The sequence below is a fragment of the Amblyomma mixtum genome, chromosome 1 (assembly GCF_055824585.1).
Source record: "Amblyomma mixtum isolate Tamu chromosome 1, ASM5582458v1, whole genome shotgun sequence".
In the NCBI taxonomy this organism is placed as follows: Eukaryota; Metazoa; Arthropoda; class Arachnida; order Ixodida; family Ixodidae; genus Amblyomma; species Amblyomma mixtum.
Window position 1 is genome coordinate 155,838,566 of NC_143012.1, and position 9,583 is coordinate 155,848,148.

At 51.4% G+C, this 9,583-nt stretch overlaps 1 long non-coding RNA gene across 1 annotated transcript; it reads left to right on the plus strand.

Annotated features, from left to right (window-relative positions):
- The first annotated feature begins 1,858 nt into the window (after positions 1-1,858).
- Positions 1,859-3,120, plus strand: LOC149369453 (uncharacterized). The gene is made up of 2 exons (XR_016285297.1): positions 1,859-2,219; positions 2,423-3,120. It is a non-coding gene; the product is annotated as an uncharacterized LOC149369453 (long non-coding RNA).
- The last annotated feature ends 6,463 nt before the right edge of the window (positions 3,121-9,583 follow it).

A 9,583-nucleotide genomic window follows, 5' to 3' on the forward strand; every position in this document is an offset into this window, starting at 1 on the left:
GGTGCACAAGCGCGCGACTCTTGCTTAGATATCTCTTTTACGCCATGCATGTAATCTGTTTCCCTGTGGTTAAAACGTAAGCAGTCTTATGTGGTCACTGTATTTATTCTGTTCTGTTTTTCTTATAAACCATAGTTGCGAGTAAGCGTTTGTAGTGTATCCCCTCTTGTTCTGTGTTATCTGTCTAAGGTGGCGCTGTTGTTCCACCATGAGTATGCGTATCCTACTTTGGGACGGACTAGTGTCATATAAAGAAACGCCAGTCACCAATATCCCTGAACAGAAAAGTATGCAAAAGCTGTATCTTACCGGTGCTCACCTATGGGGCAGAAACGTGGAGGCTAACGAAATGGTTTCAGCTTCAGTTAAGAACAACGCCGCGAGCTACGGAAAGAAAAGCGATAGGAGCTCCGGGTCATCAGAAGCAGAAAAAACCACTGCCAGCAAGCCAGCATCAGAAGCAGCAAAAACTGCACTCTTCCTTAGCGTGGCCGGTGAGGATGCAATTGAAGTGTTCAATAATTTTTTGTTTGCCGACGGGGAAGACAGAGAAGACTACGCCACCGTCATTGCGAAGTTCGAGGAATACTGCGTCGAGCAACAGAACGAAGTACACGAACGGTATGCGTTTCGTTCACGGATCCAAGGCGAAGCAGAGCCATTCGAACAGTTTCTTCGCGACCTAAAAAAGCAGGCCATGAATTGCAACTTTGGGACAAGTGCAGACGATATGGTTCGCGACCAAATTGTATTCGGCACGAACTCTCCAAAACTGCGAGAAAAAATGCTGCGGGAAAAGAAGCTGACTCTGGGAAAAGCCGTAGATTTGTGCAAGGCGGCAGAAACATCAGCACGTCAGAACGAGTTCTGGAGTCGAACAAAGAAACTGTCCGAGATCAACGCTGTCTCTTCGAGTAGAACCGGAGTGAAGCTACAACAGCTCTCGAGGCGAGTTTCCAGGTGCAGTCGATGCGACCGCACTCACGCCCCACGACAGTGCCCTGCCTATGGCAAGACTTGCTATTCGTGCAGCAGGCCCAACCACTTCGCATCGTGCTGCAGAGCGAATGCCCACGTTCAAGAAGTACAGCACGAAGGTGACGATTTTGACGTTCTGGACATAGCCATTGGCAGTGTCATAAGCAACCGCGACTGGTGTGTGAAGGCCAAATTTGGCGGCAAGGAGGTGACGTTCAAGGTCGACACTGGCTCCCAGGCGAATCTTGTACCTATGTCACTCTTTCGGACGTTAAATGCAGGTGCACTGAAGCCCAGTGGTGCCGTTCTGCGGTCGTACGGAGGTGGTATCATCAAACACTGCGGCACGTGCTCAGCGCCGGTGCAAGTAGGTGAACGAAAAATTTGCACTGAATTCTTCATAGTCAAGAAAAACCACCAGGCCATCTTGGGACTTCAAGCCAGCGAGCTGCTAGGTCTACTTCGCCGCACAGTGGACACCGTCACCTCGACCTCTTCTCATGAAGTGGCTAGGGAGTACCCTGGGCTCTTTCAAGGAACTGGGTGCTTACAACGTGAATACAGGATACTGCTGCGCAAGGACGCTGTGCCCGTCGTTCAAGCTGCTCGGAGGGTGCCCATTGCCTTACAGGAGCCATTGCGTACTGAGCTACAGCGAATGGAGAAAGAAGGAATCATCAGAAAGGTCAGCGACCCAACCGACTGGGTAAGCCCACTAGTCATTACACGCAAGAAAGACGGAAAAATGAGGGTGTGCATGGATCCGAGAAGGATCAACGACAGCCTGAAAAGAGAGCACTACCAGATGCCGCGTCGGGAAGATATCGAGGCGGAGTTAGCGGGAGCTAAGTTCTTTTCTCGTCTAGACGCAAATGCGGGCCGAGACATTGAAACGCATTCATGCTGGGCATCTTGGCATTGCGAAGTGCAGAGCAAGGGCAAGGCAGCTGGTGTACTGGCCAAACATCAACAGTGACGTTGCATCGATGATTGAGGGTTGTTCAACCTGCAGAAAGTATGCTTATAACCAACCATCAGAGCCACTGATGCTCCGCGCCACTCCAACCCAAGCCTGGTACCGCGTTGGTGTCGACATATTTCAATATGGCGGAAAATACTACCTCATTGCTTACGATGCCATGTCGAATTTTCCAGATGTCGAGGAGCTCTGCGACCAAACGGCATCCGGCGTCATCGAAAAACTTGGGGCCATGTTTTCACGATTCGGAATCCCGATGGAGGTATGCACAGATAATGGCCCACAGTTCTCCAGCCATGAGTTCGCTCTTTTCGCTGAGCTGTACGACTTCAAACATGTTACGTCAAGCCCGATGTTTCCTCGGTCCAATGAGCTGGCCGAAAAGGGAGTGCAAGTAGTAAAGCGTATCCTCAAGAAAACCACAGAGGCGAATGAAAACTTTTGGCTTGGTATGCTCAATTACAGATCAAGCCCATTGGAAGACGGCCGGTCGCCCGGCGAACTGCTCCAAGGGAGGACCCTGCGCACGACTTTGCCAGACTTTCGACGTCAGGCTGTTACACGGGTCAAGAAACATGAGCAGGCGAGTCACGCCACCCGATGCCTGGCCCCACTTCAAAAAGACGACGTCGTGCGCATTAAGGGGACAACGTGGGATCGCAAGGCCAAGGTAACTGCAGCGGCAGCTCCTCGCTCCTACTACGTGCAAACCAATGATGGCAAGACGTTGCGGCGCAATCGACAACATTTACTGGCAACAAAGGAGAAGTTTGACACTGAGGCCTCAGACAGCGATGAATCTAGCGATGACAGCATTTTAGCCCGGGAAGAGTCGTCAACCCTACCACCGGCACCAGCGGCTCCGGTTATGCCGACCAGAGACACCAGTCCGGCGCCCCAGCAACCCCGCCGGTCCGCACGTGTGAGAAAGCCGCTTGACCGCCTTCATTACGACGAGAACTTCAAGCAAATCAGCCACCAGCGTTAAATGTGCTGCGAAAAACTGTGACGGAGGAGGATGTATCGTATCGCAACCTGCGTGCGCAAGATAGCGCTGTGCCCTCGCCCTGACTTGATATTGTGTCCCCTCTTTCTTAACCCCCTTGCCACTATTTCTCTTTAAATATGCTCGCTGAATAAACAGCACGGCATTGTTCCCTTCACACTGGCATGCGTCACTTCACTGGACAACGAGACGAAACACCGGGGACCGGAAGCGGGTGGCATGGCTGAGGGAACAAGCGCGGGTCAGTGACATCGTAGTCGAAACCAAAAGAAAGAAATGGGCTTGGGCAGGGCATGTAATGCGACTGCAAGATAAACGCTGGTCCTTAAGGGTAACGGAGTGGATTCCAAGAGAAGTTAAACGTAGCAAGGGATGGCAGAAAGTTAGGTGGGCTGATGAGATTACGAAGTTTGCGGGGATACCATGGCCGCAGCTGGTAAAGTACAGGATTAATTGGAGAGACCTTTGCCCTACGGTGGGATTAGTCATTCTGCTGACGATGATGATGAGTCAGAGTCTGGAAACATAACCACGGCAAGGCTTGAGTATCGGGGCAATGGGAGAAAAAGATGTCTGTGGTACAATCCGGCTGCACCTAGTAAGACGAGCGAAAAGCCCGGCTACGTCTGGTGTTTGCCAGACAGCCACTTTTGTAGCGTAAGCTACACTACGCGGGTTGGAAGGAGCTTCGCGTCTCCTCTGCGCCGACCATACTGCCACGGCCATGGAGGAAGGAAAAAGAGAGGAGAGGCCCTTTCCACACAACACCATGGGAGAAAAATGTGGAGGAAATCACGTGGTTTTTTTCGCGATCGGGAGGCCATCTTGTCCGGGCAGCTTAGCAACGGCGTCGTAGTTGCTGCTTGCAAGCCGGGCGGTAGCAGACGACCGCGGCGTAGCAGTTGCGGTGCGGCGTACTTTTCTCAACTGCTCGAGTTTGTTTTTGATCGGGCTCGCAAGCTTGCGTTGGCGCCGTTCACTCATATCTCAGGCGGAATTCGCTGCAAAGCTCTCGTTGTTGCGTGCATTCATTTCAGCGTGCTCGACCACGATCGCACGGGCATTTCGTCAACTGCGTCACTGCTCGGAGCCGTCGGGAGACCGCCGCTGCTTACTGAGGAGCACTCGCGCTGTTCGTTTACCAGTGATTCAATACGCCGGGCGCTAGAGAGGTCGTCGGCGTATTGCGCGGACGTTTCGCGTCCTGTGCGTGCAGTGTGCGTGTGCCATTCGCGCTCCCGTTTCCATCGGCAGTGAAACCTCGTTGCTATTAGGCGTGCTCTTGCAACGCTCTAGTGACCGTTACTGGTGTTAGTGTAACTATTTTCGTTTTTCGCGATTGCGCTTGTGTGAGCAGCGGGGGCCATGACATCGGTGGAGGGCGATATTTTAAAGGAAGCCGCTGCGCTCGCTTTGCATGCTTGCACGCCCCTGTTATACGCCGCCGGTAAAAATGAAAAGAAAGAGACCCTGCGCTTAAACAATACCTTAGAGATTTTTTTTCTTTAATAAAGGCGAAGGGTTAGTTTTGTTCACTGCAATATCTACATAAAGATACGAATGCACACAGGATGCCGAGAACTTCATTTGTAAAAAACATTTATTTTCTCACAAAAAACAACTCGCACGAAAAAACGTGGCTATTTACAATATCTTCACATCATATACAACAACATAAAAGCTTCTGCTCTATAACAAAGTCATCAACTGCAAACAAATGACATTTGTCAAAACTTCAACCCCATACGCAAACCTGCGCTCGGCTGCAGATCCTTTAAAAAAAAAAGCACTTTTTATTTTCGCGATACCTTCATTTGAGGAGAATGCAAAGGATTAAAAAGTAAAGTGACGTAAAAAGGTCTGTTAATAATGGGGTGAACTGTGCCTAGAATTAAAAGGAGTGCCATACGCCGTGCGACGGTGAAGAATAAATGGGCACTCTTATTTTCGTTTCCACATTTCGTTTCCACATTTATTTTCGTTTCCAATAAATAAATAAAACATGTGCCCCCCTCGAACAAAATTTCTGGCTACACCACTGCTCGTGTGGAATTCGCGCGGCTAGGGGCCCGCGTTTCTCGCGTGTGCTTAGTTGTCCTTCGCCCACCGCAGTAATTGAAAGCGATGGTCACTTCCCGTGCTTACAAGAGTTGAGGAACAGGGAGGAGATTTTCGATACCGCACGAATGCCCTTCCCGGGCATCGGTGGCCGTCGTGTGGTTTCGCGCGACGAGGGGCCCACGTTTCTCGCGTGTCCTTCACCTCACCCGGTGAAGGCTAATTTCGAGCGCTGAGCTAAACAAGCAAGTATACTAGTTTCATCGAATGCAGCCTTCAACTTCAGAGTCCCAGGGATGGGCGTTGCCAAAGGGGGGCCACTGCAAGATGGGCCACCGCAGTAATTGAAAGCGAAGGTCACTTCCCGCGCTTGCAAGAGCTGAGATAAGTATTTTTCTCGGCTGCTACTAATTGTGACCAGGGCCGAGCAGTTGGAGACGGCGCGGAGACGACGCAGTACGAAGCAGTAACTGAAAGTAGCCGCCTGTCTCACACGGGTATTTCCGCTTTATTAACTTTTCCGCTGACGAACACCGGCATAGGGCGCCCTAAACCGGCCGGTAAGCAGCCAAGCGCCACCAGCGCGGGGATCTGTGCCCCTGCGGTAGCACGCTCCTTCGTTGGCTTTGAAACGCGCGCGCAGTAGTCGAGGGCGGGACTTATGCGATGACGTCAGCCCGGACAAGATGGCGCCGAGCTGGTTTCCGGCTTCACAAAATGTCACGTGACGGCCTCTCCTCTCTTTTTCCTTCCTCCATGGCCACGGCCGCTTGATGCAAAGCGCGAAGCGGCCGCGATACTGCGCACGCGCGGCAACCGCGTGACGTCACGAGAGGTGCAGTTGCGCAGCCCTCGCCGCCGCCGGCGGGCGCGCTCCTCTGCGACGCTCCGCCGGTCAATGCATTCCAGAGGCGTGACGTCACAGCCTCGGCAGACGCGCCGGAGATGCGTGCGCCCGCTGCTGTGTTTACGACTGTCGCGCCGCGCGCTACTGCGCATGCGCGAGGAGGGCGCACCGTGCGTATATAATGCGCGGGACATGAGGTTGATGCTGTGCGCTCTACATGGAGGTTAAAGAGAGTCGAGCCGCTGCCAGTCGACGGAGTAGACTGGAAAACCTCAATTTCTCAGGCCACGAGGTTGTCGCTTGGCAGTTAGCCGCTTACGCTACGTATGTCCTGGCATAGCAGAGCTAAGCCACTGCCAATTTTTTATTCAGTTCCCCCCCCCCCCCCCAGCTCTGAGCACGTTATTCGGTGGTGTGACACTTTTTATTTAACAGCCTTTATGTTAGGCGTTGAATAGGTCCAGGGCCAAGGTGACGAGGGCGCGTTGCAGGTTCAGGTCCCGGGAGGCAAGGCAGATGGGCCACGGTGGGGGTGGCGGGAAAGGATAGGCGGGGGACTGGAAGGCTGCGTGGCACTGTGTAAGGCAGTGTTCTATGTCTGCATATATGTGTGGACAGTTTGGGCACTGAGGTGTGGAAGTGTGCCGGTACAGATAAAGTTTGGCTGGTGTACGTAGGAGATTGAACTGTATTCGGCGAAGAATGCGAGCTTCACGGATCGAGAAGGATGGGTGCGGTGGCGGTAAATGAGCTAAGTCTAATTTTTGCCGCGTGTAGTATTCGTCGACAGTGTGTCTGTAAGCCCTGACCGCCTGCTCCGTCGGTGGGCTCGTCCATGGGATCCCCGGCGCCCGGTGTACAGTTTCGCAGGCAAGCTAGTGAGCCAGCTCATTGCCGGGGATGCCCATGTGACCAGGGATCCACCGAAGGGTCACCGGTCGTGTGCTTAATGCTAAGAGGGCGGCATCTAAGGGCGATCGGGTAGGTGGCACAGGTGTAACTGAAGGCGAGGGAGGCAGCAGCGAGCCGCAAGCGCAGCTCTGGCGAAGTGGCGAGCGAGGCGCGTGTTGTGACGTCACAGCCACACCCCGCCCCTTTTCCTGGTTGAAGGTCATTGTCAAGCGGTTTTGACCTTGAGCTTTGCATGATGAGAGTAGAGCTTTTCGGTCTAAAAACCGAGAAATTCGAACTGCAGTGCTACGCAAGAAAGCTCGAAACCTTTGTAAAATCCGCAGTGGGGCCTCAAGAGAAAGACACATAGTAACGTCTCGCTTATTGAGACCTTCGCATCTCACCGATTGGAATTGAGCCGTTCTTTGTTCTGGCCGCTGGACTACCTTGATTTAGCAGGCTGAACGTTTGATCTCTATTTCCACAATTAATTTCTTTCTCGCCCACCATTTTAATGCAGCGAGGAAGGACATCTTAGTCTTGTAATACTAACGGTGGCACCAGGTGAAGACGGTTTGCCGGTAAAGGAGAGGAGGAGAAAACATTTATTGTATTGTATTATTGTATTTATTGTATTGTATTATTGTATTCATTGTGTATTTAGTGCCCGTGCTGTGTTTTTCGTGTTCCTTCTGTCCTCGTTCCGTAGCGCTGTTGTGAATCTATTTATTGTAACACTGTACTGAACTGGGAAAGGGAGGAGTGGATGGTCGTTGAGCTGCGTAGCAGTCCCTATTCCGGGACGCTAGTGGCCGCCGCCGCTGCTCGTGCTCTCTGGACCAGGGCTCGCTGGGCCTCCAGGTCCGAGCTGGACAGGGCCGCCTCCCAGCCCTCCCTAGTGGGCTGACTTCTAACTGCTACATTTGTATTTAACTGGCAGGCCCGCACCATCTGGTATAGGTCAGCGTACTGCCCGCAGAATTTGCACCTGCCCATGAAAGTCGGACCGACGTGTTTTAGTACGGTGGGATTTAAGAAAGACTCGGTTTGGAGCAGGTGGCACTCCTCGGTTCTGCCGATAAAGAAAAATGCGCAAAAGTGCCGGCGGCCAGAGCATTCCTGCGACGGGCAAAGGTAGTAGCCGCGGGCAAAAGCACTTCGAGCAAGGAAACTGGCCTTTGACGGCAACTGACCTTTGACGGCGAAACGAGAGATAGCAGAGAGGAAGCGTGCAAAAGAGCTCACCCAAATGGCGCGTAGCCCATTGGCATCAACTCGGCAGTTGAGGTAGTCGCGCGTAAGAGGGAAAATAAAATGTATTGTTTGGACCACGTAGGTGCCGACATCTTCAACAGTGTCCGCTGTTCCTCATCTGCTTCGCTGTGCTGTGCGGCAAGCCACCTTACCCGACCGTCTATCCTGACACCCGTCTTCACCCAGTAGTTTAAATAGAATGCCTTAAATGTGATTGAATATTAGAGAAGCGTACCGTGCGTTGAGGCAGACTCCGCCAAGGCCTTTCGCGTCGCCCGGTAGGGGATGCCGCCCCGGAGCTGGAGCGTCGGTGGCGTATCCGAAGAAATATCAGTCGCGTGACATCGCTATGTCGTCTCAGTCTTTAAGCATGCTGCCTCCAAGCAACGTCAGAAAGCATCCGTGGCGAGACGAACCGTCTCGAGTGCCTTCTTCGTCTTCTCGCCCCCGCAAGTGCGACAGGGCCACGCGCCACATTGGGGTAAGCGAGAACACCTGCGTTCCTTAGTTCGACAACAGGCATCGCTTAGTACGACAAATAAAACGAAAAAGAAAGAAAGCACAAAGAAAGAGATGAAGAGAAAAGAAGCAAACAAAGAAGAAATAGAAAAAATAGAAAAGAAAAGAACAAAGAAAGAGAAAAAGAGGAAACAAAGAAAAGAAAAGGAAGGACGAAACATTGAAAGAGAGAAAGAGAAAAGAAGAAACAAAAAACAAAAAAGAACAACGAAAGAGAGAGACCAAGAGTAAAGAAAGAAACGAAAGAGAAAGAAAGCACAAAAAAGAAACAAAGAAGAAAGAGAAAGAAATGGAAACGAAAAAGGAAGAAACAAAGAGAGAATAAGAAAGGAAAAAACTAAAAGCAAGAAACCACAAAGAAAGAAAGAGAGAGGCAGAGAAACGAAAGGAAGAAAGCACGAAGAGAGAAAGAGAAAAAGAAACAAAGAAGAGAGAGAAGAAATAGAAGCGAGAAAGAAATAAACAATGGAAGACAGAAAGAGAAAAGAAGAAACGAAAAAGAAAAGAAGGAAGAGAGAAAGGGAAATAAAAAATAAAAATAACGCTCTCAGAAAAAAAGAGAAAAGAATGAAATAAAAAGGAAGCAAGCACAAAGAAAGAGTGAAACAGTGAAGAAAGGAACAAAGAAAGTGAGAAAGGAAGAAGAAAGAAACGAACACCAAAGAAACAAACGAAGAAGGAGAAAAAGAAATGAAGAAGGAAGAAAGCAGGAATCGAAAGAGAGAAGAAATGAACGTAAAAAAATCGGCTGTGGCTCAGCTGAGCTAGGCCAGGATATGCGTAGCGAAATCAGTTTTGTCTACTGACATTTCGGTGGCGACACGCCGTCGCTGTCGTTCAGCAGCTTGGCGGCGTCTCTTCGCGAGACGTTCCTGTCGTTCTACGGGCGTCTCGCCTGCCCGCTTAACCTTTCTCGCATCGAGGAAGCTTTCTCGCCTCGCTTTCACGCGGCGCCGAAGCTGTGCGCGGTCCGCCACCTGCGCCATCTGCTGGGCTAGTGCCGTACATTGTGAGGGGTTTTCAGTGGGTGCCGCATGATGGCGCTTCTACT